Genomic DNA, 13351 nt, shown 5'->3' on the forward strand with positions numbered 1-13351 from the left:
TTAATTCACACGTCGTGATCGCGTGCACGGTACCAGCGCGCCAATCAAAAGTAACAATAATAGCACAAAAATTCAGTCGCTGTGTAAACGATTATGCACTGGGAAACGACTGGTCACTTTCAATGCTTTTTCATCAGGGAAGGCATCGCAGGGATGTTCTGGTTGTATGCCTGAGTGAGCAGAGTGCGTGTGTGTGTGTGTGTATGTGTGCGCGCGCCCGCGCCCACCCCCCCACACACACCCTCTCTCCTCGTGCTTGTGGGTGAATATCAGCTCCTCTAGCGTTCACCACGCTCAGACTCTGAGGCAACACTGTGGCACCCAAACCATCATGGAGTAGTTCCTAATTTTTCTTGGATGGATTGTGCATCCTGCTTGGAGTGTAAGGAGACAGCAATAGCGCGGTAAGTTGAAAGAGGATATAAGGCGGGAGCTCGGAGGGACGAAATGATTCGCTGTTGTGGTTCTTGCAACCTGCCATTGTGCGTCGCGTGCTTTGCTTGTTACATCTTATTTCCGTGTTAATGCAATCGGGAGACTTGTTGTGCACGAGACTGTAATTGCAATTGCATCATGTGTGCTATTAGATCTGGGAAGGATGATAAAGCAGGATCTTAAAATCATTTGTTTTAAGGGGATAACTGTAGATTGCATGTTAGAGACAAACATATTTTCCCAGGAAGCTTCCTCTGTATGACTTAGGAAGACACACACACACACACACACACACACACACACACACACACACACACACACACACACCTGTCTCAATAGCATGCAAGAGTTCCATATATCACATGAAACCTTGTATATTTCCCACTTATTTAATCTTCTTTTTTTTTTAACCAGCATGTTTCCCCAAACATTAGATCATACATAGAAGGTTAAATATAACATCCTAAGGAGTTCCTTGGTGTGGCTCAGTGAGGAAACCCTTAAAGGTCTTGTCAGGAACCTGATAATATAAGGTTTCCTTTATACAAAAAGGTTACATGTAGAATATTTACAACGCTAGAAGCATTGATCAGTCTAAAGAACCATTTTCCCCCAAGTGAGTTGTTAAACCAAGCAGTGTGTTGCTGGATGTAAATGTGAAGATTGTAGATAATTTCTGGAAATATTCATCATTCATTCATGCTCAGTCACTGCATTAGTCAGGGTTGCAGTGGATCCAGAACCCATCGGGAGAACATTGGGTGTGAGTCAGGGTGAATGGGATAGGAGGTCCAACACAGGGCACCATACACACACATACCGGCATGTTTTGGGAGGTGGAAGGAGAATCCAGAAGAAACCCGCACGGATGCAAGGTGAATATGTGAAACTCCACTCGGATAGTAACCTGTGCTCGGGCTCGAACCAGGGACACTGGAACTGTGAGGCAATAATTCTCTACTGCACCATCATGCTGGCTTAAAAAAAAAAATCCTCATTTAAAAACATTTGCTCTTTAAATGTCCTTTTGTCAAATGTCGAGATCACTAGTTTCATGTTTAAGCCTTTTAAAGATGGCTGTGTCACATATGATCCATACCTGCCACACTGCGTGGAGTACCGTCAATGCCCACTTTCATGTTTGGATTGCACTTGAAGTAGTGGTGGATACCGTATGTTAATCATTAGTGCTTAGTAATTTTGGGGAAATACACAATTGTCAGAATTGTGTGAGAATGGTTGTGATGAGGCTAATAATTGGTGGGAGGGCATAGCCTGTCTTGTGAATGTTTCCTTCATCGTTCAGAGGGCTAACTAATGCACCAATCCCACTTATTCCATTTTCAGTATTATACCAATATCTGAGTCCTGGAGATTAGCTTGTGTCTCATACTGCCATCCTCTTAGCTACAGAAGCTTGCAGAGACTTGGCACAGTTACTTGGCACAAGTTTGGGAAAACATCATGAGTATGATGCTAGTGTGCGTTAAGACAGTTTATGTCCTCTATGCATGATCTGGTCAAATTTTCATGGCATAACACTGGATTGGATCGAAAGATGCCAATCTAAGCTGATACCAGTCCAGCATTTCAGACCAGTATCGGCCCCAATTCTTGTACTTATCGGATCATAATCATTCATGAAACCTGCAGCACTGTTCTCAGACTGGTGGTTCTGGCAGCAGTGTCAATCCCTGATGATTAAACAGTGGACAACCTTACCAGAATGTCCGGTGTTGGCTGTAAAGGTACTCCCAGAACTTCGTGACCACCTGACTTTGTAAGGCAAGTGTTCTCAGTTTCACTTCTGGGGTCCATTCCAGCACGAGGGCTTGCAAAATCCTAAACTCTATCTGGAATTACTAGTTTACTTAGCCAAATTGAGTGTTTCTGGATTAATTAATTAATTAAAAAACAGATTACAGTTAGTTAACTCAACCCCATATAGGTCAGTATTGTGCATGTTCACAGTGAACTTTTAAAGTCCTTTACCAGTGAAGAAAGATCAACTTTTATTCCCAGCAGGAGACCAGTAGGCTTTGTGATTTCTTACAAAGACTACGTAAGAAATGGTTTACAACATATAGCCTTTTTTTCAACAATTGGCTGGCAATTAATGCATAAGTAAAGTTTTGTCTTCCTGTTTATCTTGCATTCAGTATTTAGGTCGCCTTTATTGCACATATACATGTACAGTACAGTGAAACTATTCATATAGCCCAGCTTGTTTGGAAGGGTTGGAGTAATTTGGCACCCTTGTAGCAGAGAGGGATAAGGGCCTTGCTTAAGGGCCTCAGCAGTGGCAGCTTGCAAGCCAGGGCTTGAATAGCCACCTTCTAATCAGTAGCCCTGAGCCATGTGCATTTTACATTTTGGCCTTCCACCCACACTGAGACGGCATTTTTGTCCAGTAAAAATGGAGCTTTTCAAAAATGCTCTCCCAAGTGGATAAATTTTAAAACACCATTTTTGCGTTTTATTCAAAAACAGTGACGTCCTTTTAAGTAAAGGGATATATACATTTTCAGATGTTTCAGTGTGGACGAGCAATTTTTGGAAAACGTTTGAAAATGCCAGTGTAGACGGACAGCATTTTAAAATGAAAATGCAGTTTTCAGATCTATCCTGATTAATGTACACGTTCAAGTAGACGTAGTAATAAAGTTCTGTAGGTTTTGTTATAACAAAGTAATAATAAAAAAAATATATATCCCGTAAAATCCTGTAAAAAAAACAACAAAACAAACAAACTAGTAGATTTTCTTGATCCTGTAAATGGAATTGAAATGTAGACAATATGTAGACTAAACAATCTTGTCAACACTATGGGGGGAAAAACATTATTTTTAAAAAAGTGTATACCATACCTTTATAAAATAAAAGCTACCACATTGATTAAAGCAAAAATGTGAAGGAAAGCAGAACATTAACATGGACGCTATGTGTTAAAGGTTATTTATTATTATTATTTTATTTATTTTTTTTGGTGTAAATTTCCAGTGCTAATTAAACATATGCTTGGAATATTTTTACCGGTTAATTTCAGAGCATAGACTTTCAAGGTAACTGATCTTGACTTGGTTTATTCCTTGTATCTGGTAGACAAATCTCAGGATTTTGGCTAATCTCAGTATACCTTATCAGGCTAAGTCACAAATCCTGCTTTCTGGAGCAGACCCGTGGAGATTCACTGGCCTATACGGTTTCACTGTTTTCCTACTCAGAGCACATCCAATGTAACCCAATCTAGCTCCAGAATTGAGTTCCAGCCTGAATCTAACACACTTGCTTCAGCAAATCAGGTAGACTGATGATCTGGATTAAGAGTAGTGAAAACATGAAACACTAGTAGGTTCACAGGAATGCAGGTTAGAAACATTGGCTTTTGTAATGGCTTAGTGCAGTAGTGACCAACCTAGAGAGCAGCCATTTTCCAAAATTAAATTTTTAACCCAAATTCACAAGCATATTGAGTAGCCACATATTAAATGTGATGTGTTCAGTTTGGGTTGTAACTAAACTCTTCATGGTTGCCTTGGTGGTCATTGGTTTTCAGATATGACCCTTCAGGGAGGCCCGGCTGTGTGTAGCAAGAGATCAGCACAGTTTATTTTTTCCTTGTCAAACACACCTGCTCTGTGATAATCTGCTAATGATCAAGTTTCTTAACTGTGTTTGAGAAGGGCAGCCACCAAGCTTTTGAACCATGTGGAAAGGATCACTTAAGGATGAAATGTGAACCTGTGGTTGTGGTCAACCATATGTCATACTTCGGTCTAGTGTTGATTGCTTTAAGGCTGAGAGGTTTTTTTTGTATGTTCATGTTTCTAGCTGATGGAATTGTCTTTATTTATCCATCTTTATTTATCCATCTTTTACCAACAAACATTGCGAAAGACCGTGCCAAAATATTGCAGTTTTGCCAATTGAAGTAGTTTTCCCACTAAAAGATGCATCACAAATTTTGAAGAGTGTTGTTCTCCATTCTGATTGGTCAGAAGGTGTTTGATTAAACTCTATAGTAGTTCTGGCTGGAAGGCAAGTCCGAGGTATATATTTATGTACTTGTTCTAATACACTATGGCTTCTGAAGTAACAACGCACTGGAATTTGTATGGTAGGTAGGCCATGTAAATGAATTAGAATGTATGTAATCATTGATATGGTCAAGTTTTATGTGAGGATTTAAAAAAAAGAAAAGTATTTTCGGAAGGTGTCTTCAGGATTGGTGTATTGTTGGACAGAAATGAAGATATAACTTTAAGATTTATCCATATACATGGCTTTGTTTTTTGTTTTTTAGTACCATAAGCTGCATTTTTTTTTGTCTTAGTAACAAGTGACAATAGCAACTAACTTGTTTTGTGGACATTCCATAACATTAAAATGAACTATAATTGGGTTAAAACGTACAAAAATGTTGTCCTTTAACAAATAAAAAAAAATTAGTGTTGACAAATTGCTGTTGTATAAGAGAGATTAGACACTCCAGTATGTGCTGTCATTAGAACTAGCAGTAGGTAACAGTAACTTGGCTTCACATCAGAACTCCTGTTGTTGATGATGTTGATTATTTTCCTATAACAGCATATCCTATTGTGTTTTATTCTTTACATGCTTACATGAGGATGTGCTAATACACAGATGTGTTGCATGCTGACCAACAGGAAGAGTAACACAAACCCAGTCATTCTTACCTATTTTTTGGCCATTCACTCCTACTCATTGATTAGAAATGGGGAATGCCTGTCACCTCCTTTATTATTTCAGAAGAGTAGGCAAGTAAAGCTCTCCCAGACAGCCATCTCGTACAGAATTTCCTTCACTATAGGATTAAGGGTACACTATAGGATCCGAGATGTTCATCTCAGAGGAAATCTCTGACAGGATAGTAGAAATTGGTTGTCCTCAATAATGGGGAGTAGATCAGATAGTGAATAAACATGAGAAATTCTCAGCAGTTGTAAAGGGACATGCATTGGACATGAAAGTACAGGTTCTCAGTGGGTTACATTTCTAGATAGTTCCTCTTAAATAGAGATAAACATGTATTGATTTTTATTTTATTTTATAACTAATACCAATTATTTGCATGTTTATGTGCCTGATAACCGATATGCAGAACCGATATTTATTTGTTTTACTTCAATTTTTTTTTACACAATGATTGCAATACCACTGAACTGACAAACTGTTTTATTAATAACAATTTTGTCAATTTCACTTCCTCCTTGCATACAAAAGAAAACAAAGCTCTTATTTATACACCAAAAAACAGAAGGGTCTGAAAGAGTGCAAAAAATAAAAAATAAACTGCACTGTTACTAAAGTGTCTTAAAAAAAAAAAAAAAAAAAAAAAGTGTTGATGAGGTACACCGATTACGTGACTCCGTGAGATTGTCTCAATTTCTTAGTGCCAGGCTGCTTAAAGTACATATCAAACATTTAACACATCTCATTTGTGCATTAATGGCTGTTATGGTAAATAAAGTTTATTAATTAAAGCAAAACAAGTATACTTGACCCGTGCATACCGTTGTTGACTCCTCTCTCTTTAGATAGAGGGTCGCAATGGCAGTCCTGCACACTTTTCTAAAAACGCCAACAAGATGCCGCCATTTATCGGTGGATCCGATATTACAAAACCGATATCCAATTATGGAAAAATGCTTAAATATCAGGAAAAATATCGGTAAAACTGATTATCGGTCGATCTCTACTCTTAACTATGTATATCAGTCCGTACAGGATTTCGCAGTGTTTATAGTACACAGCCTCTTTTCCAGTGGGTGTATTTGTATACAGTACTTTGTGAAACATGTATCCGAGAATTAAAACATGATCAAGAGCAAGCACACAACAAGAGCAATAAAATAAACTCTAATACATTTCTGACTCAATAGCCTGCCCCATTAGTGTTATTGCTTAACATAGGATTTGTTTGTGTGCTGTACAAATGGTAGGTTGCTGCCATCTCATGCATTTTTAAATAATAAATTGCACTGATCTATTGAACCGTAGGTAATAAGCTGCTGTTCAGGGATATGTTTCAGGTAGGCCACTGAAATGGTTTATTAGTTTTGAGCCAGGTGGTTGTAAAGGTCAGTGATTTGAAGTTGGAATGTACTGGTCCAGTCTACCTGTTTCAATTAATTATGACAAACAGTGTTTGCTTTTTCTTTTCTTGTTGGCTTTTTCATGCCTTTTGATTATAGCTGTGAGGGGTGTTTCCATGACTGGGCTGCCATTTAGCCCTTGTAATTCTTTTTAAAAAATTTAGGTTCAACCGTGAAAGCATGCATTTAACAATTCGAACATGTTTTAACCCGTCCCAGGCAACAATCTAATTAAAAATTAAAAATGTTTTCTAAAATACCAAGATTTCTTGTACATTTTGCTGGTAAGGATCGAGGTTTTTAAAATTTATTTATATTTTTTTAAATATTTATTTATATATTTATATATATATTTTTGCATGGAAATAGAAAATACACAATGTGCTTACCTAGCATCCATGTTAATGGCATGAGAACATATAACACCGTATAATGACTTTCTGAATTTTTTTTTTATCAATCAGTGTATAATTTGAGTAACATGGTTGTGCTTAAAATACTTAAAATAGCAAAAAAAAAAAAGTATTTGAGAATGCATTTTTCTTCTTCCCATTATCTTCAGGATATTCAGGTGATGTAACTTCCTGTTCAAACATGTGACTTGTGGAACATTCCCAAATTTCATAAGTGTGAATGTGCTGTGAGGCATTAAAATGTACATTTGGGGGAAATATATATATATATATATATATATATATATATATATATATATATATATATATATATATATATAATGGAAAACTATGTTTCAAAAATGGGGTGGTCAATGGACTTGTACATTAATGCAACAAATAATAGTTTTGATGATAATAGATTTTGAAGTTAAGGATCATATTTCAAGGTGAAGTGTAGTTATAGTGTGATGGGATGAGCAAAATGCTGTTTTCTGTGTACTGTAGATTTTTTTTAATGCTTTACATTATTTAACTGAAACGTGTAGCTTGCTGTGAAGGACACTTAGGATATTTATATTCACAATGTGTTTTACCTTTACTTTCTATACAGTACATTTACTTTGCAAATGTAGTATCAGTGGGGCTTTTGGAAGACTTTGTTTATGTAATGGCTCAGTCATAATAAAACCCCCAGCTGTATTGGAAATGTGATAAACCGTGCAAGATCTAATGTACCTCAGGTGTGAAGTCCAGTGGAACATTGGCTAGACAGCAGATGATTAATGACACCGAGTCTGCACAATAGCAGGTTTTACATACACACCGAGAACCCTCTGTTTTATCTCGTGCTGTAATTCTCTGGGGCGGTTAATGTAAAACACCTCAGTCAAGTTTTTAATTACCCAACACTTGAACTGCATTCGGGATGCTGAGTTTCCCTGCAGAACCGCTTTACCAGGCACACTCTGACTTCCCTGTGTGAGTCAGTAATGGATTTTCTCCTATTGTTAGATCATGGTGAATGCAAATAGATATATTGAAGTGCAGAGGTCTTGAGGCGTTTTATTTGTGTACGGAGCTTGGCATTTACGCCAGCCAAAAAAGATTTATGCAGAATGTTGCTTGACTACCCGTGTCCCTCATTAATATGCCTTTATTTTATAAACCGGTCAAATGGATACACACAGCATTTCACAATATTTTTTTTCAGTTGTTCTGGAGTAAAATTGCATTTGGTTTTTTAATAAACACGAACAAGATTTTGCATTATTCTTTTCTTAAATACAACTCTAATTCCAATCTTAGATAGATAATTAGGGATTCTAGAACCAAGACCTCTGAAGTAATATAATCTATAGTAGTAATCTATGTTCTGCACTTTATATGCAAAGTAAAGATGATGATCGTTATTACCATATGCACGGGTCGACAAATCAGTTTTTCATTCATGTTGTCTGACAGTTGTTAGTCCTGCAACCAGAGAAAGTAAGAACTCTACTTCCTTTTTGACTTGCACAAAACCCCCCAAAGCAAAACAAACAAAAAATGTTTCATTTGATATGTTAAATTAAACACCCTTAAAGAGTAGTTAAAAAAAACATCAATGTGTTTTTTTTACACCTTGAAATATATTATCCATGTTGTAAAAAAAACCCAACAACAACCTTGATGCTGTTAAAAAAAACAACAACAAAAAAAACAAGCCCTACTCTTTTTACACATGTGAACAGAGAATCTGGTCTGGCTGTTCTTAGGAAACTATTAATTACTATGAATATCAGTCCCTCCAGGAGTTTGCGTTCGCAGAAATCAAGGAATATTCGCATGAATATTCAATATTCACATGAGCTTGCAATTTTTCAAAATTACCGCAGATTTTCTGCAGATTTGGCTGAAGACGCTTCATGTGAAGTCATTACAACGTGCATTCAGCCAAAGCCCCCTTCAATTCATGTGCATCGAACATGAGTACAGCTAAAAGGTCTTATTTACCCACAAACATCACTACGAAAGACTGCAAAACAATTTTGTGCAATTGCAATTCCGCTAATTCAAGTAGTTTTCTGCCAAAAAAACTCTGCAAATTGTTTTCAACCAGCCCAAAAGAAAGCACCCCTCATCATCTCCCTCCATTGGCTTCCTGTAGCCACCCGCATCAAATTCAAGGCCTTGATGATCACGTACAAGACTTTGTCTGGAAGAGCACCTCCCTACCTCAGCACTCTCCTTGAGGTGTATGTTCCCTCACACAACCTGCGATCAGTTAACAACCGACACCTGGTAGTGCCTACACAGAGAGGCACGAGGCCCCTTTCCAGAACCTTCAAACTGACTGTCCCTCAGTGGTGGAATGAACTTCTAACCTCAATCTGGACAGCAGAACCTGTCTTACACAAAAATTCTGACTTTTACACCTCTACTCGGCGCACTTGTATGGTAGCACTAGTATTCTTCTCCACTTGATCTATCACTTTGCTTTCCTCATTTGTAAGTCGCTTTGGATAAACGTGTCTGCTAAATGAATAAATGTAGATATGTAAATGTAAAATTTTGAAGTACAGTGAGTTTCAATGTGCAGTTTCACCATCAAGTTTTGTTACATACTTTAAATAATGGAAAAAAAAAATGATATTAAAATAAATATATGAAGTTGATGGGTGAGAGTGTATGTGAGGTTGACCTAGGATGGTATGTCGGTGACCTGTGCGTATGAATTGGAACAGATTTGAACTGATACTCGACAGCATTTCCAGGAGCAGGAATGCAATGGGAAACAATGACTAAACTGAGCAAATAACAAAAGAGTGCAGTACAAAAACTGTTATATAACTCTAACACGACACACAGTTACCTCGCATTTAAACGCTTCATTGAGCAAAAAATGAAGGCACCATCCAGACTCCAATAATGTATTTATATGCGACAAGCGGACACCACAGCCCATAGCTGAAAGATTAGCCTTTTTGTTGAACATGATGTGTCCTCACCAGACGACATTATCAGGAGAGGATAAAGTCTATGGCTACGTAAAGTCACCCCTACCAGAGATTTAAATTTGTATGTTCCTTATATTCCGTAGTTTTCCATAGTGTGCATCAATGCATATACTCGTCATACTTTTTAGTTAGAATATGTTAGTTACAGATTTCTAGCTTCCAGGCAATCATAATATGGGACTGGGCAGCACATTGGAGCTTTGACTTACCTAGTTAGCTAGCTAACTCATCAAATTTATGATTTCTCCACCCCTGATATGGTAATCACGATGTCATGCTTTCCAGCATAGACTGACGTGTGTGTATATAGTTATTACCCTTATAATGACCTCATTACCTCAGAAATTACCTCAGCAGTTCTTAATGCATTAATACTCATTTACTGATTAGAAGTGTCCTGCTTGACTAATTGGACAAAAAAAGGGCTGTAGTTGTCAATGAACTGTTGAAAAATACCCACCATATGCTTACATTGATACAATTATGTGACTTGAGATATTCTGCTGTTGTTGTTGTTGTTGTTGTTGTTATTATTATTATTATTATTATTATTATTATTATTATTATTATCATCTCTCAGTACATTTACATCCACATGGTTTGTTTTCCCAGCTGTCTCTTCAGACAGCTCATGGACCTCAGTGTCCATGATTGTGTGCTTTACTGCTATCACATTACCCTGATGGCAGTCAGGGAGACTTGCTGATTTGCTGGGTTTAGATGTGATGTGAGTCATGGCTGGTCCCTCAGGAGAAGTTTGATCACAGAGACAGAGATACAGGAATCCTCTAGAGACCGGTGTAGAGATTTGATGCATCAATGAGGAATGGTAAGAGTCAAAGGGTGACTTTACCTCAACGTGCCACACATCGAGAAATTCCAATCTCAGTCCTTATTTGTTATCGATCCTGTGTGGAACTGCTTGGTCATTTACATTTTCGCTGATCCCAACAGTTCCTTTGTGTTTTTTTTTATGGAAATTTGATCTTGTCAAACGTTTCATTGCAGTCGCATTGCTCATGTTCAGCTGTCTTTAAAATAAATAAATAAATAAAAATTTTATAGTCTCTTTCTATTGCTTACTCTTGGGTTTACTCAGCCAATCAGCACAAGCTTGGGGGCAGAAATAATGCTGTGTTCAATTAAATAACTTGGAATTTCTGACTGCTAGGACAGAACAAAGCACACACGAGTTTTTACATTTACAGCATTTGGCAGACACTCTTATCCAAACCCAATTACATTTATCTCATTTTATACAGCTGAGCAGTTGAGGGCCTTGCTCAAGGGCCCAGCCAGTCCCTCCAGGATTTTGCGATTACAGAAATGAATGCAAAAAGAAGGAAACTCTGCAATATTCAGTAGCTTGCGATTTACAAAATTACCGCAGATTTGGGACAAGATGCAGGGTTTAGCATGGCAACCAATAAAAACAGAGATAAAACAAGATAAAGATAAAACAAAGGCAAAGTTTTCTGGGCAGTTAAGGGTTCAGAGCTTTCCAAACATTTCTACTTGGAACGTTCTCTGAAAAGAGAACAGTCCCTTATAGGGTTCCAAGTATCCAATGATTGAAGACTCTAACCCGTTCTTTTTGTAAGATTCTCTGCATATTGACTTCTTATGTGAGATTTGGTATTGTACCAACAATCTCTGATGAGGTATTGTAATATTTATATTTATATCACAATAATATTGTGATTGATTCTACAGAATAGGATATTTATAACATGGACACTTTCTGTCATTCATTCAGCAGTATATAATATTTGTGTTCCCAAGATAGACTGTTTAGCCTGAGGACAGCTGTCTTCAAAGTTCTTTATTTAGGTCAAAATTGATTTCAGCAACACAAATCTGGAGAAGGCAGTGACATAAATAAATTCAAGCAATCTCATGAGGTTAGATACAAGTGAACATGATTTTTAATAAAATACTTTTTAAAATATTGTGATTTTATTATACGCTGAGAAGAAAGGTTAGATAATTATTGCAATGTGAGCATGCAGAGGGAGAATGAAGGATGCTGTTCTTCCTTTACAAGAGCAATGAGGCCTGCTAAATCTGTCCTGAACAGCTGCAACTTCTTTTCCCAAAGGACTGAATACAAAATTATGATTTAAAATTTTTTTTTTTTTTTAAATCTAAATCCAGAATGCCAGCACAATTATTTATTTTTGTTCATTCATTCATTCATTCATTCATTCATTCATTCATTCATTCATTTTTTGACTGTTTTTCTGAACATGAGATTTTAAATCCTTCATAAGATTTCCTGCAAGTCTTGGTCTGATAGAGCTGAAAGGAAAGAGACATGGTGTGTGATTCGGTTAAGGTGCTGACAGAAGGGTGTGTAAATGTGGAGGCAGAAGGTGAATGCTCTGATACTTTACACATTGGAGCTAAGTTTAGATCTGAGTTGACACATACAATGTCACTATTAGGAGATGAAAAGCTTCCTGCTGGAGCTGTGCCAAGGACATGTAAAGAAATCATGATGAGAGTAGGCTTTATGTACGGTGAGTCATATCAGCATTAGACACTGTTACAGTTACTCACTTGGTACACACTTTTATCTGAAGTGACTTACAATTTGCATGCATCATCAATGACCACTTTTTATCAGACCCTTCTTTGTAGGTTTTTCTAGGCATTATTATTATTATTATTATTATTATTATTATTATTATTATTATTATTATTATTATTATTATACAGAAGCAGGTAGTGCTGTAATACATAATGAAGAACACAACAGGGCTATAGGAACATAATCACAAAGAGACTGCTTTATGTTCCTACAGCATCATGATTCTACACAAGTGTTTTATTTCTCTTATACCACAGCAATTTAGTTTTTTAGGCAAAGACACAGGCAACATTTTATTGCATCACACTTTGTTATTCATTACTTATTTTATTTACAGTATTCAACCAAGAGTATCAAGTCCCCATGTTAAAATGACCATCTGAAAAGTTACTGAAGAAAAAGTACTATAATTATTTCAACACATTTTAAATGCAAAATCTTTTTGTCCCATTATTTGAATGATTTATTGCTTTTGCTTAATCATTTTTTAAAAGCTTTTGACTATTCTTCTTCTGAAGTCATTTAAATGAATGGATCACGCTGCATCTCCAGGACGCTTTTAAGGTCACGTGTAATAGCATAATGACATATGTGTGTGTTATAGCTGAACTTGCAAAAAAATGGGTCAAGCCCGTAATGGCAACATATGAAACTTTTTAATGGTCTTAACAGCAAATCATTGGTCGGAAAATAAGCAAGAATTTAACAAATGCAGTCCTAAGACCTCTTGTGTCACCATTTGCTGGTTTACTTTTGCTGCAGTGAACTGTTTGTGGGGAGAAACTTACATCACTTCAATACAATAAAAAAACAGGATCG

At 36.8% G+C, this 13351-nt stretch overlaps 1 protein-coding gene across 2 annotated transcripts in view; it reads left to right on the top strand.

Moving 5' to 3' along the window:
• Positions 1–215: 215 nt before the first annotated feature.
• The window catches only part of plppr1 (phospholipid phosphatase related 1), a 44656-nt gene continuing 31520 nt past the window's right edge, over positions 216–13351 (top strand). Inside the window, exon 1 of one of the 2 annotated variants that reach the window (XR_008398152.1) lies at positions 216–404. The gene's annotated coding sequence lies outside the window, so the exon portion shown is untranslated. The remainder of the gene's footprint in view (positions 405–13351) is intronic. The other variant, XM_017488299.3, reaches the window with a different exon arrangement.

This window comes from Ictalurus punctatus, chromosome 16 (assembly GCF_001660625.3).
Source record: "Ictalurus punctatus breed USDA103 chromosome 16, Coco_2.0, whole genome shotgun sequence".
NCBI classification, from domain to species: domain Eukaryota; kingdom Metazoa; phylum Chordata; class Actinopteri; order Siluriformes; family Ictaluridae; genus Ictalurus; species Ictalurus punctatus.